This window comes from Haematobia irritans, chromosome 4 (assembly GCF_050003625.1).
Source record: "Haematobia irritans isolate KBUSLIRL chromosome 4, ASM5000362v1, whole genome shotgun sequence".
NCBI classification, from domain to species: domain Eukaryota; kingdom Metazoa; phylum Arthropoda; class Insecta; order Diptera; family Muscidae; genus Haematobia; species Haematobia irritans.
In genome coordinates, this window is record NC_134400.1 from 9,775,499 (window position 1) to 9,794,282 (window position 18,784).

Genomic DNA, 18,784 nt, shown 5'->3' on the forward strand with positions numbered 1-18,784 from the left:
TACTTCTATAGATAACTTTGTTAAATTTTAATTTCTATAGAAAATTTTGTTAAAATTTTACTTCTACTTACTTTTTACTTTACTTTTACTTATTTTGTCAAAATTTTATTTCTATAGAAAATTTTGCCAAAATTTTATTTCTATAGATAACTTTGTTAAATTTTAATTTCTATAGAAAATTTTGTTAAATTTTTATTTTTGCAGAAGATTTTGTCAAAATTTTATTTCTATAGATAATTTTATCAAAATTTTGTTTTCTATAGAAAATTTTGTTAAAATTTTATTTCTATACAAAATTTTGTCAAGATTATATTTTTATTGAAAATTTTGTCAAAGTTTTATTGCGCCTGAAAGTTTTATCAAAATTTGATTACTATAGAAAATTTTGTCTAAATTTTATGTCTATAGACAGGGCCTAACCGAAAGAAGAATCAAATCAAGCTAATTTTTATGAGGCATCAGAACAGTATTTCGATACATTACAATCAGAATAATAAACTGAATTTGCTTCCCCGTCTCAAAGATGATGAGTATAGATATATTCTTATTACCTTACTCACTACATTTCTCCATTTGGTTACCTATTTGTTGACCTCAAGAAATACTGAATAGAGCATACAATTGTTTCTTATTAAAGGCATTGTTTGTATACAACATGTGCTCACTTAAATATGACCATACGAGCTAATATGCTAACCAACTTCAATGAATATGGAAAATATTTCTTTAACAAGCAAATTACATTACATTTCGTGTAAACATTTTCAATACAACTTCATTGTGTAGCGATGATGCTAATTCAATGAAATGGAAAACTCTGCCCTGTTTGAGAGATTGGCGTGCGCCAAAGACTAATAAAGAAAATGTGTGATACCCATGGGTGGTAAACAGAGCTGCTATGCAATTTTCCAATTCATTATCGTTGAACATGCAAAGAGCAGCAATGAGAAATACACTAAGAAAAATATCAATATCTTTTATGTTGATCGAACTACATTACTTAGGTCTATGACTGCACTCAAAACTAACGTATTCTAACCAGAGAGAGAGAGAGTATGCAATGGAAAAGCTGCTTTGATAACATCGCGACTGAACAGGGTGATAGCAAACTTACAAGGCCCCTTCAAGGAGTGAAGAACGATACTCATGGAGATTACTAACAGTATAGTCCTCTGTGGATGTGAAATGTGGGCGTCCCTACCCTATAGAGACAACAGCGAAAAGGCTGCTTTCAGAACAGAGAACGGCAGTTTAGAGAATAGCTCCAGCATAACTCACAGTAACAGGGAAAGCCGCGTTAGTATTAGTAGAACGATCCCATTAGACACTCGGACGTTTGAGCGGCAAAAGGCGTGAAAGACTTGTTACCGAACATCCGACAAGATACCAGATATAAATGAAGGGAACGATGAAAGAACGGGACAGACGGATACACCGACTTTTAACCGACATACAATTATGGAGAGAGAAGATATGGGGAAGTGACGTATTGCATGACTCAAATGCTCTCTCACGAATAATTTCGAAAGTATACGCACCGTATGAGGAAATACAACTCAAAAAAACTGTATTTACGAAGAAGAAGAGGTCACGGATGATGCCCAGCATACATTCTTGAGATGCGGGCAGTGCTTAAATGGCTCTCCGACAAATATAATACACAAAATGGTACAAAGTTAGATGAATTGGGTGGCGTTTTGTAGAACACGTTCTCCGCAAGAGAAAGATTGATAGGGACACGACGTCATGAGTATTGTAAGGTTTAGTCTCGATGGGAACTAAAAGGAGATGGTCACAGGCCACGTAGAGGAAGTAATGCAAAAGCGTTTCCGAAGTGACTGTCATACTGAGGGAATAGGCCAGTATCGTCGATTGTGATGAAGTCCTGCATACGGGTGACCACAACGGTTGCCATATTTGGTAGAACTCTACCAAAATTGGTAGATTTTTTTACAGTTTGGTAAATTGGTAGAATTTTGAAGTGTCGGTAGATTTTGCAAAATATTCTTCTCCAACTAAGAGGTACTAGAATTTTCTATAGAAACAAAAGTTGGAGAAAATTTTCTACAGAAATAAAATTATGAGAAAAAATTTTCCACAGAAATAAAATTTTGAGAAAATTTTATATAAAAGTAAAATTTTGACAAAATTTTCTACAGAAGTACAACTTTGACAAAATATTCTACAGAAGTAGACATTTTGAGAAAATTTTCTATAGATGTAAAAATTTTCTATAGAAATAAAATTTTAAGAAAAAGTTTCTACACAAATAAAATTTCGACAGAATTTTCCACAGAAATAAAATTTTTTCAAAATTTTCTATTGATATAAAATTGTGAGAAATTTTTCTACAGAAATGAAATTTTGACAACATTTTCTATAGAAATAAAATTTGGAGAAAATTTTCTACAGAAATAAAATTTTGCGAAAATATTCTATAGAAGCAAAACTTGGACAAAATAGAAGTAAACATTTTGATAAAATTTCATAAAGAAGTAAAATTTCAAAATTTTCTATTGAAGTAAAATTTGGACAAAATATTCTATAGAAGTAGACATTTTGAGAAAAATTTCTATAGAAATAAAATTTGAGAAAAATTTTCATAGAATTTAAATTTGGACGAAGTATTCTATAGAAGTAACAGTTTTGGCAACATTTTCTATAGAAATAAAATTTAGATAAAATTTTCTACAGAAATAAAATTTTGACAAAATTTTCTTTAGATATTAAATTTTGAGAAAATTTGCTATAGAAGCAACATTTTAACAAAATTTTATCTAGAAATAAAATTTTGACAAAATTTTCTATAGAAATGAAATTTTGACAAAATTTTCTATAAAATAAAATATTGACAAAATTTTCTATAGAAATAAAATGTTGAATAAATTTTTCTTTAGAAATAAAATTTTGACGAAATTTTCTATAGAAATAAAATATTGACAAAATTTTGTATAGGAATAAAATGTTGACTAAATTTTCTGTAGAAATAAAATTTTCACTAACTTTTGTATAGAAATAAAATTTTGACAAAATTTTCTATAGAAATAAAATTTTGACAAAAACTTCTGTAGAAATAAAATTTTGACTAAATTTTCTATAGAAATAAAATTTTGACAAAAATTTCTATAGAAATAAAATTTTGACAAAATTTTATATAGAAATAAAATATTGACAAAATTTTCTATAGAAATATAATGTTGAATAAATTTTCTATAGAAATAAAATTTTGACAAAATTTTATATAGAAACAAGTATATACGGCCGTAAGTTCGGCCAGGCCGAATCTTATGTACCCTCCACCATGGATTGCGTAGGAACTTCTACTAAAGGCTGTCATCCACAATCGAATTACTTGGGTTGCGATAACACTTGCCGATGGCAAGTTATCGTAAAACTTTTTAACACTGTCTTCTAAATTGTAAGTTAGCCCATACGGGGTATATATTAAACAAAAAAAGGCCGATTAAATACGTATATAATATAGTTTGACAAAAAAATTTTTTTTTGACAAAATTTTCTATAGAAATAAAAACTTGACAAAATTTTCTATAGAAATAAACGTTTGACAAAACTTTCTATAGAAATGAAATTTTGACACAACTTTCTATAGTAATAAAATTTGACAAAATTTTCTATGGAAATAAAGTTTTGGTAGATTATTTTTGGCGATATGGACCAATTTTTGTGTAATAAGTCATCGGCTATATATAACTAAAGACCGATATTGACCAATTTTTACATGGCTGTTAGAGGCCATATATTGACAAAATGTACCAAATTTCAACCGCATCGGATGACTTTTGCTATATATAATTATGGACCGATATGGACCAATTTTTGCATGGTTGTTAGATACCATATACCAAACACCATGTACCAAATTTCAACTGGATCGGATGAATTTCGCTCCTCCAAGAGGCTCCTGAGGTCAAATCTGGGGATCGGTTTATATGGGAGCTATATATAATTATGAACCGATATGGACCAATTTTTCCATGGTTATTAGAGACTATATACTAACACCACGTACTAAATTTCAATTGGATCGGATGAATTTTGCTCCTCCAAGAGGCTCCGGAGTTCAAATCTGGGGATCGGTTTATATGGGAGCTATATATAATTATGAACCGATATGGACCAATTTTTGCATGGTTGTTAGAGGCCGTATACTAACATCAGGTACCAAATTTCAACAGGATCGGATGAATTATGCCCCTCCAAGAGGCTCCGGAGGTCAACTCTGGGGATCGGTTTATATGGGGGCTATATATAATTATGGACCGATATGGACCAATTTTTGCATGGTTGTTAGAGACCGTATACTAACATCAGGTACCACATTTCAACCGGATCGGATGAATTTTTCCCCTCCAAGAGGCTCCGGAGGTCAAATCTGGGGATCGGTTTATATGGGGGCTATATATAATTATGAACCGACATGGACCAATTTTTGCATGGGTGTTAGAGACCGTATACTAAGACCTCGTACTAAATTTCAACCGGATCGGATGAATTTTGCTCCTCCAAGAGGCTCCGGAGGTCAAATCTGGGGATCGGTTTATATGGGAGCTATATATAATTATGGACCGATATGGACCAATTTTTGCATGGTTGTTAGAGGCCGTATACTAACATCAGGTACCAAATTTCAACCGGATCGGATGAATTTTGCTGCTCCGGGAGGCTCCCCAAGCCAAATTTGGGGATCGGTTTATATGGGGGCTATACGTAAACGTGGTCCGATATGGCCGATTTTCAATACCATCCGACCCACATCAATAACAACTACTTGTGCCAAGTTTCAAGTCGATAGCTTGTTTCGTTCGGAAGTTAGCGTGATTTCCACAGACGGACGGACAGCCGGACAGACGGACAGTCGGACAGACGGACGGACGGACATGCTTAGATCGACTCAGAATTTCACCACGACCCAGAATATATATACTTTATGGGGTCTTAGAGCAATATTTCGATGTGTTACAAACGGAATGACAAAGTTAATATACCCCCATCCTATGGTGGAGGGTATAATAAAAGTAAAACTAAATTAATCCCCACAATTTTGTTTAAATAAAAATTCAGATTCTGTTTTCCAGTGTAATATCCAACTAAACTAAATGGATACATGCGGCTTTTGAAAGTCATCAGTCATGTCACTTGGAAGGAATTTATCTTGGATAAATGAATTGAATCAGTTTAAAAGAACAAACATATGTGCAAACAACATTTTGGTGAATAAGAAAATTTATTTCAATCACTCTAAGACGTATTTAAGGCAATTTGCTTATAATAATGTCAGATATTGATTTTAAAATAAGAAAAATGTTAAAATCATTATAAGAAATGATAGAGGTATTGTGGGTGAATTATATCCATACATTATGAACAATTATGAAACGCATTTCAAACGCATTGATTTTAATTATGCGTTTATTTGCTGTTAATGGTGGTCATGGTATTTTATTTTACGTTGAAATACTTTGACTCTGTTGAGTGGGGGGAGTGTTTTAAAATTATCATTTGAATAATGTGTAAATTATGTTGAAGTTTTTTTAATGTCTTTTTTTTCCATTTCTTAATCTTATTCTTACCATAATAAATGCAAAGATTTTGTTTTGTGATTCATTTCGACATACCTGAAAACAAGAGACGGACAAAAAATTAACCCAAAATTAGTAATAATTTTATGATGAGATTAAAGTATAAGGAAAGGATTATGTGAACAATTTCTTGACTCTTTTCTAACAATAAATAATAATTAATAAATTATTTTTTTTTTTACAGATTATAACTATGATTCATAAAAAGGTTCAAAGGACTTTCAACATTAAATGAATCATAATTACTACAATTCCAGCACAAAATACCAATGTGATGACGGACAGTCAAATCTTGGGTCATTGGCGAAGATGGGGCTTCTGGGGGTTAAGCAAGTAATTAACATTTCGGTTAGCACTTTTATGAAGTCTTTAAATTTCATTATATTTACGAAACTTTGATAAAAATTAAGGCAATAAAACCATTTCATAAAAAGAGTGAGCATTTTCGTTAGCATTTGTCCTAAGAAAAAAATTTTTATTATAATTCTGTCGATGAAAACATTTCGTTGGCCCACTTTTAAAGAAATATTATTTTTGCCAAAAATTTGACAAAATTTTATTTCTATTGAAAATTTTATTTCTATAGAAAATTTTGCCTAAATCTTATTTCTGTAGAAAATTTAGCCAAAATTTTACTTCTATAGATAATTTTGCCAACATTTTATTTCTATAGATAATTTTGCCAAAAATTTTATTTCTATAAAAAATTTTGCCAAAATTTTATTTCTATAGAAACTCTAGTCAGCATATTATTTCTATAGAAAATTTTGTTAAAATTTAATTTCTATTGAAAATTTTGTCAATATTTAATTACTATAGAAAATAATGGCAACATTTTATTTAGAAAATTTTGGAAAAATTGTATTTCTATAGAAAATTTTGTTAAAATTTTATTTCTATAGAAAATTTTGCCAAAACTTTATTTCTTTAGAAAATTTTGCAATAATTTTATTTCTATAGAAAATATTGTCAAAATTTTATCTCCATAGAGAATTTTGTCAACATATATTATCTATAGAAAATTTTGTCCAAATTTTATTTCTATAGAAAATTTTGTCCAAATTTAATTTCTATAGAAATTTTGTCAATATTTAATTACTATAGAAAATTTTGGCAAAATTTTATTTCCATAGAAAATTTTGGCAAAATTTTACTTCTATAGATAATTTTGCCAACATTTTATTTCTATAGATAATTTTGCCAAATTTTTATTTCTATAAAAAATTTTGCCAAAATTTTATTTCTATAGAGGATTTTGCCAAAATTTTATTTCTATGGAGGATTTTGCCAAAATTTTATTTCTATAGAAACTCTAGTCAGCATATTATTTCTATAGAAAATTTTGTTAAAATTTAATTTCTATTGAAAATTTTGTCAATATTTAATTACTATAGAAAATTTTGGCAACATTTTATTTCCATAGAAAATTTTGGCAAAATTTTATTTCTATAGAAAATATTGTTAAAATTTTATTTCTATAGAAAATTAACCAAAATTTTATTTCAATAGAAAATTTAGTCAAAACTTTATTTCTATAGAAAATTTTGGCAAAATTTTATTTCTATAGAAAATTTTGCCAAAACTTTATTTCTTTGGAAAATTTTGCAATTATTTTATTTCTATAGAAAATTTTGTCCAAATTTTATTTCTATAGAAATTTTGTCAATATTTAATTGCTATAGAAAATTTTGGCAAAATTTTATTTCCATAGAAAATTTTGGCAAAATTTTATTTCTATAGAAAATTTTGTTAAAATTTTATTTCTATAGAAAATTAACCAAACTTTTATTTCAATAGAAAATTTAGTCAAAACTTTATTTCTATAGAAAATTTTGGCAAAATTTTATTTCTATAGAAAATTTTGCCAAAACTTTATTTCTTTAGAAAATTTTGTAATTATTTTATTTCTATAGAAAATATTGTCAAAATTTTATCTCCATAGAGAATTTTGTCATCATATATTATCTATAGAAAATTTTGTCCAAATTTTATTTCTATTGAAATTTTGTCAATATTCAATTACTATAGAAAATTTTGGCAAAATTTTATTTCTATAGAAAATTTTGCCAAGATTTTATTTCTATAGAAAATTTTGTTAAAATTTTATTTCTATAGAAAATTAACCAAAATTTTATTTCAATAGAAAATTTAGTCAAAACTTTATTTCTATAGAAAATTTTGGCAAAACCTTTATTTCTTTAGAAAATTTTGCAATAATTGTATTTCTATAGAAAATTTTGCCAAAATTTTATTTTTGTAGAAAATTTTGACAAAATTTTATTTCTATAGAGGATTTTGTTAAACTTTTATTTGTATAGAAAATTAAGTCAAAATTTTATTTCTATTGAACGTTTTATTTCTATAAAAAATTTTGACTAAATTTTATTTCTGTAGAAAATTTAGCCAAAATTTTATTTCTATAGATAATTTTGCCAAATTTTAATTCTATACAAATTTTTGCCAAAATTTTATTTCTATAGATAATTTTGCCAAAATTTTATTTCTATACAAATTTTTGCCAAAATTTTATTTCTATAGAACATTTTGCCAAGATTTTATTTCTATAGAGGATTTTGTTAAACTTTTATTTGTATAGAAAATTTAGTCAACATTTTTTTTATAGACAATTTTGTTAAAATTTAATTTCTATAGAAAATTTTGTCAGAATTTTATTTCTATAAAAAATTTTGTGAAATTTTGTTTGTATTGAAATCTTTTTCAAGATTTTATTTCAATAAAAAATTTTTTCAAAATTTTATTTTTATAGCATTTTTTTTCAAAATTTTATTTCAACAAAAAATTTTTCAAATTTTAAACCTAAAGAAATTTTTTTTATAATTTTTTTCTATAGAAAATTTTGGCAAAATTTTATTTCTATAGAAAATTTAGCCAATACTTTATTTCTTTAGAAAATTTTGTCAAATTTTTATTTCTATAATAAATTTTGTTAAAATTTTATTTCTACAGAAAATTTATCCAAAATTTTATTTCGATAGAAAATTTTGTCTATAAGAAATTTTACAATAATTTTATTTCATACTTGTTGTTTTGATCTCAGTTTTAAAACCATTACGTTGACAAAAGAGTAGCGTTGACTACAAGAGTAGCTTTTCTTTTCATGTTTGTCAAATTTATTCGGTCATAGCCCTATAGACTGCCCGAATAAATTTGACAAACATTCCTTTCCTCTGTTGGTTAAGCTACTCTTGTAGTTTAGTCAACGCAATGGTTTTAAAGTTAAGATCAAAACAACAAATATGATTGAAGTACAAAAAACAAAAACGAATAATTTTATTTCTATAGAAAACTTTGCAATAATTTTATTTCTATAGAAAATCTAGCCAAAATTTTATTTCAAAAGAAAATTTAGTTGAAATTTTATTTCTGTAGAAAATTTTGTTAAAATTTAATTTCTATAGAAAGATTTTTCAAAATTTGATTTCTATAGAAAATTTTGTTAAAATTTAATTTCAATAGAAAATTTTGTCAATATTTAATTCCTATAGAAAATTTTGGCAAAATTTTATTTCTATAGTAAATTTTGTCAATATTGTATTTGTAAAACAAATTTTGTCAAAATTTTATTTCTATAGAAAATTTTATAAAAAATTTATTTCTATATAATTTTTTTCAAAATTCTGCTTCTATAGAAAATTTTTTTAAAATTTTATCTCTATAGAGAATTTTGTAAACATATATTTTCTATAGAAATTTTTGTCAATATTTAATTACTAGAGAAAATTTTGGCAAAATTTTAATTCTATAGAAAATTTTGTCAAAATTTTATTTCTATCGAAAATTTGTCAAAATTTTATTTCTATAGAAAATTTTGTCAAAATTTTATTTCTATAGCAAATTTTGTCAAAATTTTATTTCTATAGAAAATTTTGACAAAATTTTATTTCTATAGAAAATTTTGTCAAAATTTTATTTCTATAGAAAATTTTATAAAAAATTTATTTCTATAGAAAATTTTGTCAAATTGTTATTTCTATAGAAAATGTTGTCAAAATTTTATTTCTATAAGAAATTTCACAATAATTTTATTTCTATAAGAAATTTCACAATAATTTTATTTCTATAGAAATATTGCTAAAATTTTATTTCTACAGAAAATTTTTCAAAAATTTTATTTCTGTAGAAAATTTTGTTAAAATTTAATTTCCATAGAAAGATTTGTCAAAATTTTATTTCTATAGAAAATTTTGGTAAAATTTAATTTCTATAGAAAATTTTGTCAAAATTTTATTTCTAGAGTATATTTTGTCAACATGTCATTTTTCTAGAAAATGTAGACAATTATTTATTCCTATTTGGTCAAAAATTTAATTCTATAGAAAATTTTTTCAAAATTTTATTTCTATAGAAAATTTTGTCAACATATATTTTCTATAGAAAATTTTGTCCACATTTTATTTTTATAGAAAATTTTGTCAATATTTACTTACTATAGAAAATTTTGGCAAAATTTTATTTCCATAGAAAATTTTGGCAAAATTTTATTTCTATAGAAAATTTTGTTAAAATTTTATTTCTATAGAAAATTAACCAAATTTTATTTTAATAGAAAATTTAGTCAAAACTTTATTTCTATAGAAAATTTTGGCAAAGTTTTATTTCTATAGAAAATTTTGTCAAAATTTTATTTCTATAGTAAATATTGTCAAAATTTTATGTGTAAAGAAAATTTTGCCAAAAATGTATTTCTATAGAAAAAATTTCCAAAATTTTATTTCTATAGAAAATATTGGCAAAATTTTATTTCTATAGAAAATTTAGTCAACATTGTATTTCAGTAGAAAATTTTGTCAAAATTTTATTTTTATAGAAAAATTTTCCAAATTTAGTTAGATCTACCAAAACATCAAGAATTCTATTAATCTACCAAACAGTAATAAATCTACCATTTTTGGTAGAATTCTACCACCTGTGGCAACCATGATCACAACGCAAAAACTGAGATAAAATTTTCCCAAATTTCCTATAAATTAGTTGACTTTTTTCTGAGTTGCCATGGATCCTTTAGCTTTATTTTATTTATTTATTTATTTATTACAATTCTAAAAACTATAATAAACATTAAAGCACTAGCTACAAAGGCTATCGGCTTTCCTTTAGCTTTAAATTATCTCTATCACCTTCTTCTTCTCTATTTGAACTCTCATCAATAGTTCAAAATAAATGTCTTTTGATTTGCCTTTAATGGTATTTAGCATAAACTCTAGCACTGCTGGCAATATTGTCACTTAGCCAACAATGAATAACAACCAAATCATTAATATTAATAAACTACAGTAGCTGTTGTGTCATACTATGCTCTGCCAGTAACAAATTCCCTCAGCTAACAAAATCCTTGAAGAAACGAGCTAAAAAAAAAAACAGAACTAAATAAATAAAATAAATTAAATTTCTATTTGTGAATATGGTAGAGAATGAGGTCCATCATCAGCAGAATCTCAGACCCCCCATAGGCGTCCAGACGATTGGTCATTGAAAGGGGTTGCGTGGGGGGTGGTTGAGGATAAAGATCATAAGGATACACACAATAGAACGTTTGCAGCAGGCGACAGCTGGAGCAAAGCATCACCAATGGAGTGTTGCAACAATCAACAGCTTATGGTGTGGCCATAAAAAATGCAACAATAAGTGTTACAACAGCCACTCGACAGGATACTTTTGCTATAAACTCAAGTGACAAATGATGCTGTTAAATGAGAGTTGATTGCATTTTTTCTCTTACTCTTGGTACACTTTTTAGTGGGCAGATATTCCAAAAGGTCCAAGGCGAGGGTGGTGAAGCGAGATGGCCTTTACCTCTAAAAGAAAAAAAACACAAACCCCATTGGGCGACAAAAGTTTTAACAACGACTTTAAAAATCCAAGCTTTTCTCGCGCCGCCTAAAAGTATGCTATGAAAAGTTATACATCAACTACTAGCAATGCAGAGATGGGATTTATCAAATGCCAGCAGAAAATAGTTCACTGAATGGTTATTTACATGGAACATGTAGAACTGACAACTAACACTGTACTGAACTACCCATCGTCTATTTCAGTTTTTTCTTCAACCCCCGCCCCTCTCTTTACCATCACAAAGACTTTGTTATTCCCCCTTCTCTGAGTCAATTTGATATGAAAAGAATGCAATGAAGTATGCAAGAAATGTGCGAAAACATTCACAGCTTCAACCAGGTGTACAACAACCAGGACAATGGTTGTAAATGATGAGGATGTTGTTGTTGCTGTTGACTGCTTGAATCCGTGACATGCTGGATACTAACGGCGACAATGACGGTGACCATCATTGTACCTTGGAACTTGCAATCTCTGGTTGTCAGTCACATGACATTTCTTTGGACGTTCCACAAGCAAAGAGGAACGCAAACAAACAACGCAACGAATAATACAACATCCAGAAAAATGGAATGGTACAAAAAAAAAAACCGGACCATATCCTTCCGACTCTTTTTAAGTCCTTTGTCATCGTAACTTTGGAAAATTGCAGATATTGCTTTTTATTTTCACACCAGTCATGCTGCATCACAGAGAACCTGGACAGGAAAAAAATATTGGACCCCCTTCTCGCCACCCCCAAATGGCTGAATACAAATCAGTAATGCAATATGGAAATAAAAAATGAAGTCACGCCACCCAAGTTGTCCTGAAATCAGAAATCGTAATAATCACTATCAACGTGATGTACTATGTATTTCCATGTCATTCATTAACTTTTGTGCGGACATTGGCACAAAACTTTGTTGCACTGTGGAGATGGATGGAGAAGTTCAGAAAGCCGGTTCTGACCCTAAACTAAAACAAAATTTTTTATAGTAATAAATTTTGACAAAATTTTCTATAGAATTAAAATTTTGATGAAATTTTCTATAGAAATAAAATTTTGACAAATTTTTCTTTGGAAATAGAATTTTGACAAGATTTTCTATAGAAGTAAAAATTTTTACAAAATTTTCTATAGAAATAAAATTTTGATAAAATTTTCTTTACAAATAAAATTTTGACAAAATTTTATGTAGAGTTACAACTTTAACAAAATTTTATATAGAATTAAAAATTTGACAACATTTTTTATAGAATTAAAATTTTGACAAAATTTCCTATAGAAATAAAATTTTGATAAAATTTTCTATAGAAATAAAATTTTGACAAAATTTCCTATAGAAATAAATTTTTGACAAAATTTTCTTTGGAAATAGAATATTAACAAGATTTTCTATACAAGTAAAAATTTTTACAAAATTTTCTATAGAAGTAAAAATTTTGACAAAATTTTCTATAGAAGTAAAAATTTTGACTACATTTTCTATAGAAATAAAATTTTGATAAAATTTTCTATACAAATACAATTTTGACAAAATTTTCTATAGAGTTAAAACTTTAACAACATTTTCTATAGAATTAAAATTTTGACAACATTTTTTATAGAATTAAAATTTTGACAAAATTTTCTATAGAATTAAATTTTGACAAAATTTTCTATAGAAATAAAATTTTGACAAAATTTTCGATAGAGATAAAATTTTGACAAAACTTTCTTTGGAAATAGAATTTTGACAAAATTTTTTATAGAAATAAAATTTTCTACAGAAATAAATTTTTGACAAAATTTCCTATAGAAATAAAATTTTGACAAAAATTTCTATAGAAATAAAATGTTTACAAAATTTTCTATGTAAGTAAACATTTTGACTACATTTTCTATAGAAATAAAATTTTGATAAAATTTTGACAAAATTTTCTATAGAGTTAAAACTTTAATAAAATTTTCTATAGAAATAAAATTTTGACAAAATTTTCTATAGAAATGAAATTTTGACGAAATTTTTTATAGAAATAAAATTTTCTACAGAAATAAATTTTTGACAAAATTTCCTATAGAAATAAAATTTTGACAAAATTTTCTATAGAAATAAAATTTTGATAACATTTTCTATAAAAATAAAATTTTGACAAAATTTTCAATAGATTTAAAACTTTAACAAAATTTTCTATAGAATTCAAATTTTGACAACATTTTCTATAGAATTAAAATTTTGACAAAATTTCCTGTAGAAATAAAATTTTGACAAAATTTTCTATAGAAGTAAAAATTTTGACTACATTTTCTATAGAAGTAAAATTTTGATAAAATTTTCTATACAAATAAAATTTTGACAAAATTTTCTATAGAGTTAAAACTTTAACAACATTTTCTATAGAATTAAAATTTTGACAACATTTTTTTATAGAATTAAAATTTTGACAAAATTTTCTATAGAAATAAAATTTTGACAAAATTTTCTATAGAAATAAAATTTTGACAAAATTTTCTATAGAAATAAAATTTTAACAACATATTCTATAGAAATACATTTTTGACAAAATTTTCCATAGAAATAAAATTTTGACAAAATTTTCTTTGGATATAGAATTTTGACAAAATTTTTTATAGAAATAAAATGTTTACAAAATTTTCTATGTAAGTAAACATTTTGACTACATTTTCTATAGAAATAAAATTTTGATAAAATTTTGACAAAATTTTCTATAGAGTTAAAACTTTAATAAAATTTTCTATAGAAATAAAATTTTGACAAAATTTTCTATAAAAATAACATTTTGACAAAATTTTTTATAGAAATAAAATTTTCTACAGAAATAAATTTTTGACAAAATTTCCTATAGAAATAAAATTTTGACAAAATTTTCTATAGAAATAAAATTTTGACAAAATTTTCTATAGAAATAAAATTTTGACAAAATTTTCTATAGAAATAAAATTTTGATAAAGTTTTCTATAAAAATAAAATTTTGGCAACATTTTCAATAGATTTAAAACATTAATAAAATTTTCTATAGAATTAAAATTTTGACAACATTTTCTATAAAATTAAAATTTTGACAACATTTTCTATAAAATTAAAATTTTGACAACATTTTCTATAAAATTAAAATTTTGACAAAATTTCCTGTAGAAATAAAATTTTGACAAAATTTTCTATAGAAATAAATTTTTGACAAAATTTCCTATAGAAATAAAATTTTGACAAAGTTTTCTATAGAAATAAAATTTTGATACAATTTTCTATAAAAATAAAATTTTGACAAAATTTTCAATAGATTTAAAACTTTAACAAAATTTTCTATAGAATTAAAATTTTGACAAAATTTTCTATGGAAATAGAATTTTGACAACATTTTCTATAGAGTTAAAATTTTGACAAAATTTTCTATAGAAATAAAATTTTGACAAAATTTTCCATAGAAATAAAATTTTGACAAAATTTTCTATAGAAATAAAATTTTGACAAAATTTTCTATAGAAATAGAATTTTGACAAAAATTTCTATAGAAATAAAATTTTGACAAAATTTTCTATATATTTCTATTTTAACAACATTTTCTATAGAAATAAAATTTTTACAAAATTTTCTATAGAAATAAAATTTTTACAAAATTTTCTATAGAAATAAAATTTTAACAACATTTTCTATAGAAATAAAATTTTTACAAAATTTTCTATAGAAATAAAATTTTGACAAAATTTTCTATAGAAATAAAATTTTTACAAAATTTTCTATGGAAATAGAATTTTGAAAAGATTTTCTATAGAAATAAAATTGTGACAAAATTGTGTATAGAAACAAAATTTTCTACAGAAATAGAATTTTCACAAGATTTTCTATAGAAATAAAATTTTTACAAAATTTTCTATAGAAGTTAAAAATTTTGACTAAATTTTCTATAGAAATAAAATTTTAACAAAAGTTTCTATAGAAATAAAATTTGACAAGATTTTCTATAGATTTTATTTCTATAGAAAATCTTGTAAAAAATTGACAAAATTTTTTATAGAAATAAAATTTAGACAAAATTTTCATTAGAAATAAAATTTTGACAAAAACATCTATACAAAAAAATTTTTTGAGAAAATCAAAATTTTCTACTGAAATAAAGTGTTGACAAATTTTTCTACTGAAATAAAATTTTGACAAAATTTTATATAGAAAAAAAAAATTGGACAAAAATTTCTTTAAAATAAAATTTTGACAAAATTTTTTATATAAATAAAATTTTAACAAAATTCTCTATAGTATAAAAATTTTGACAACATTTTCTGGGAACTGGATAAAAAGCCCGAAGATCCTAAGATGGAATTGTATTTAATTACATGAACAATGACTGCTGTACTTTTGTTTTCTGAAAGATAAAAAAAAAGTTGGCTAGTCTCACCTTCATTTGAATTTTTGCACCTCGCTTTTGGTTGGCAGCTTCTGCTGAAATTTTAAGATCTTGCAAACGTCCTCTTCACTCTCCCAAAAATATTACCCAACTACCGACATTGATTATGGATTATGCATATCATATATGCAGTAATACCATCAGACACATTTCACTGCAAATACCTACGCCACCGCATATCACAAATCCTATTTATGCATTCCAAAAACCAAACCGCTGCCCTTGGAACAACTAGCCAGTCATCTAGACCAGCCATTTACATACATATTCGGTGAACAGGACCTTACGGGCATTCATCGAATCAAGCTACACAAAATATCCTCCGAATGTAGCGGATGGCGCAGGACATTTCACCATCACACCATCGTCATCGTCATCATCATCATTTTCATTGCATAGCCTTTGTGCGGCCGGCACACGATAAAAATCATACTTATCAACAAATCCTCGTTAAAAACGCGTTTATGTACGTGTGAAAAAATAACTTGAGGCCATTTTTAAAAATTTTCTATCGTCTGATGTGAAACCGTCTACACAACCACATTCTCATAGCAGGAATCAGCCATAGTGTCAGGATAACCAAAAAAAAAACCTAAAAGTGCGAATTCTGATACAGAAAGCACAAAAAACATTTTGCCTTGCGGTCTTTTCATATTTTGCATATTGGATTGAGAGACCGGCAAATGGCATTGGGTCTGTGGCTAGGGCATTTATGAGACTGCTGCTGATGTGTTAGCTTGGACTTACTATAGCCAATTCTCGGTTGAAAGTGTACAAGGTATAGGCCAGCATTCTGGGTAAATCATACTCAGTCAGGTGTAAATTGAGACTATTAATCTGATTGTTGGTTATTAAAATCATAATCGTTATTAATAGGGATTAATATTTAAAATGCACAAAGATATGGTCGACCATATCCATGGTAGTTAAGTTAGAGATTTTTGCAAAGGTGATTTTCTTGCTTCACAATGGATGGGAGTTTAAAGTCCAATTGGAAAATGGGGAGTCTGTAAAATGTTGGTTGAAAATAATTCCCCATACCAAACAAAAATGAGAGAGTATTAAAATTAAATGTTGTCAAAATTTTTTTTTCTATGGAAAATTTTGTCAAAATTTGATTTCTATTGAAAATAATTGTTAACATTTTATTTCTGTAGAACATTTTGTCAAACAAAAAATAATCTACTAAAATTTGAAGAAATTTTTACAAAAAAGAAATACCAAACAAAAAAAGCAAAAATTTATTTCTATGAGTCTCAATCAACAAAGTCAATTAAAAAATTATTTGATCCAATTAAATAATAAATTAATACTACCAATTTTTTGATTTTTATTTGAATTTTATTGAAAATTAAATTAAAATTTGTGTTAAATCTATTACATTTTTATTTGAATATTGTAGAATATTTAGCTAAAATTTTAATTGGTAATATTTTGGTGATATTTTTTATGCGTAGTGGGACGCAATGATTTTTTTACCCCCCACCATAGGGTAGAATGGGAAGGGGGCACGGGAGAACTTACCCGCAATGGGCTTTGATAACATGACCTAACACGAAAACTAAATTTTATATCTACAGAAAATGTTGTCAACATTTTATTTCTATAGAAAATTTTTGTCAAAATCGTATTTCTATAGAAAAATTTGTCAAAATTTTATTTCTATAGCAAATTTTGTCAAATTTAATTTCTATAGGTAATTTTTTCAAAATTTTATTTTTATAAACAAAATTGACAAAATTTGTCCAAATTTTATGCCTATAAAAAATTTGTCAAAATTTTATTTCTATAGAAAATTTTTTCAAAATTTAATTTCTATAAAAAAATTTGTCAAAATTTAATTTCTATAAACAAATTTGACAAAATTTTATATCTATAGAAAATTTTGTCACAACTTAATTTCTAAAAAAAAACTATCAAAATTTTATTTCTATCGAAAATTTGGTCAAAATTTCATTTCTATACAAAATCTTGTCATAATTTTAGTTCTATAGAAACTTTCTCAACTTTCTCAAACTTTTATGTTTATAGAAAATTTTCTGAAAATTTTGTCAAAATTTTATTTCTATAGAAAATTTTGTCAAAATTTTATTTCTATAGAAAATTTTGTCAAAATTTTATTTCTATAGAAAATTTTGTCAAAATTTTATTTCTATAGAAATTTTTTGTCAAAACTTTACTTCTATCGAAAAATTTATCAAAATTTTATTTCTATAAAATTTTGCCGATATTTTATTTCTGTTGAAAATTTTATCAAAATTTTATTTCTATAGAAAATGTTGTCAATATTTTATTTCTATAGAAAATTTTGATAAAATTTTATTTTATATAAAGTTTTGTCAAAATTTTATTTTATATAAAATTTTGTCAAAATTTTATTTCCGTAGGAATTTTTTTCCAAAATTTTATTTTTATAGAAAATTTTGTGTTATTTTATAGAAAATTTTTGTCAAAATCGTATTTCTATAGAAAAATTTGTCAAAATTTTATTTCTATAGAAAATTTTGTCAAATTTTATTTCTATAGGTAATTTTTTCAAAATTTTATTTTAATAAAAAAAAAATTTACAAAATTTGTCCAAATTTTATGCATATAAAAAAAATTGTCAAAATTTTATTTCTATAGAAAATTTTTTCATAATTTAATTTCTATAAAAAAATTTGTCAAAATTTTATTTCTATAAACAAATTTGACAACATCTAAAAAAAAAAAAACTATCAAAATTTTATTTCTATCGAAAATTTGATCAAAATTTCATTCCTATAGAATTTTATTTCTATAGAAAAATTTTACAAAATTTTATTGCTATAGAAAATTTTGCCAAAATTTTATATCTATAGGAATTTTGTCAATAATTTCATTTCTATACAAAATTTTATTTCTTTAGAAAATTTCTCAAACTTTTATGTTTATAGAAAATTTTCTGAAAATTTTGTCAAAATTTT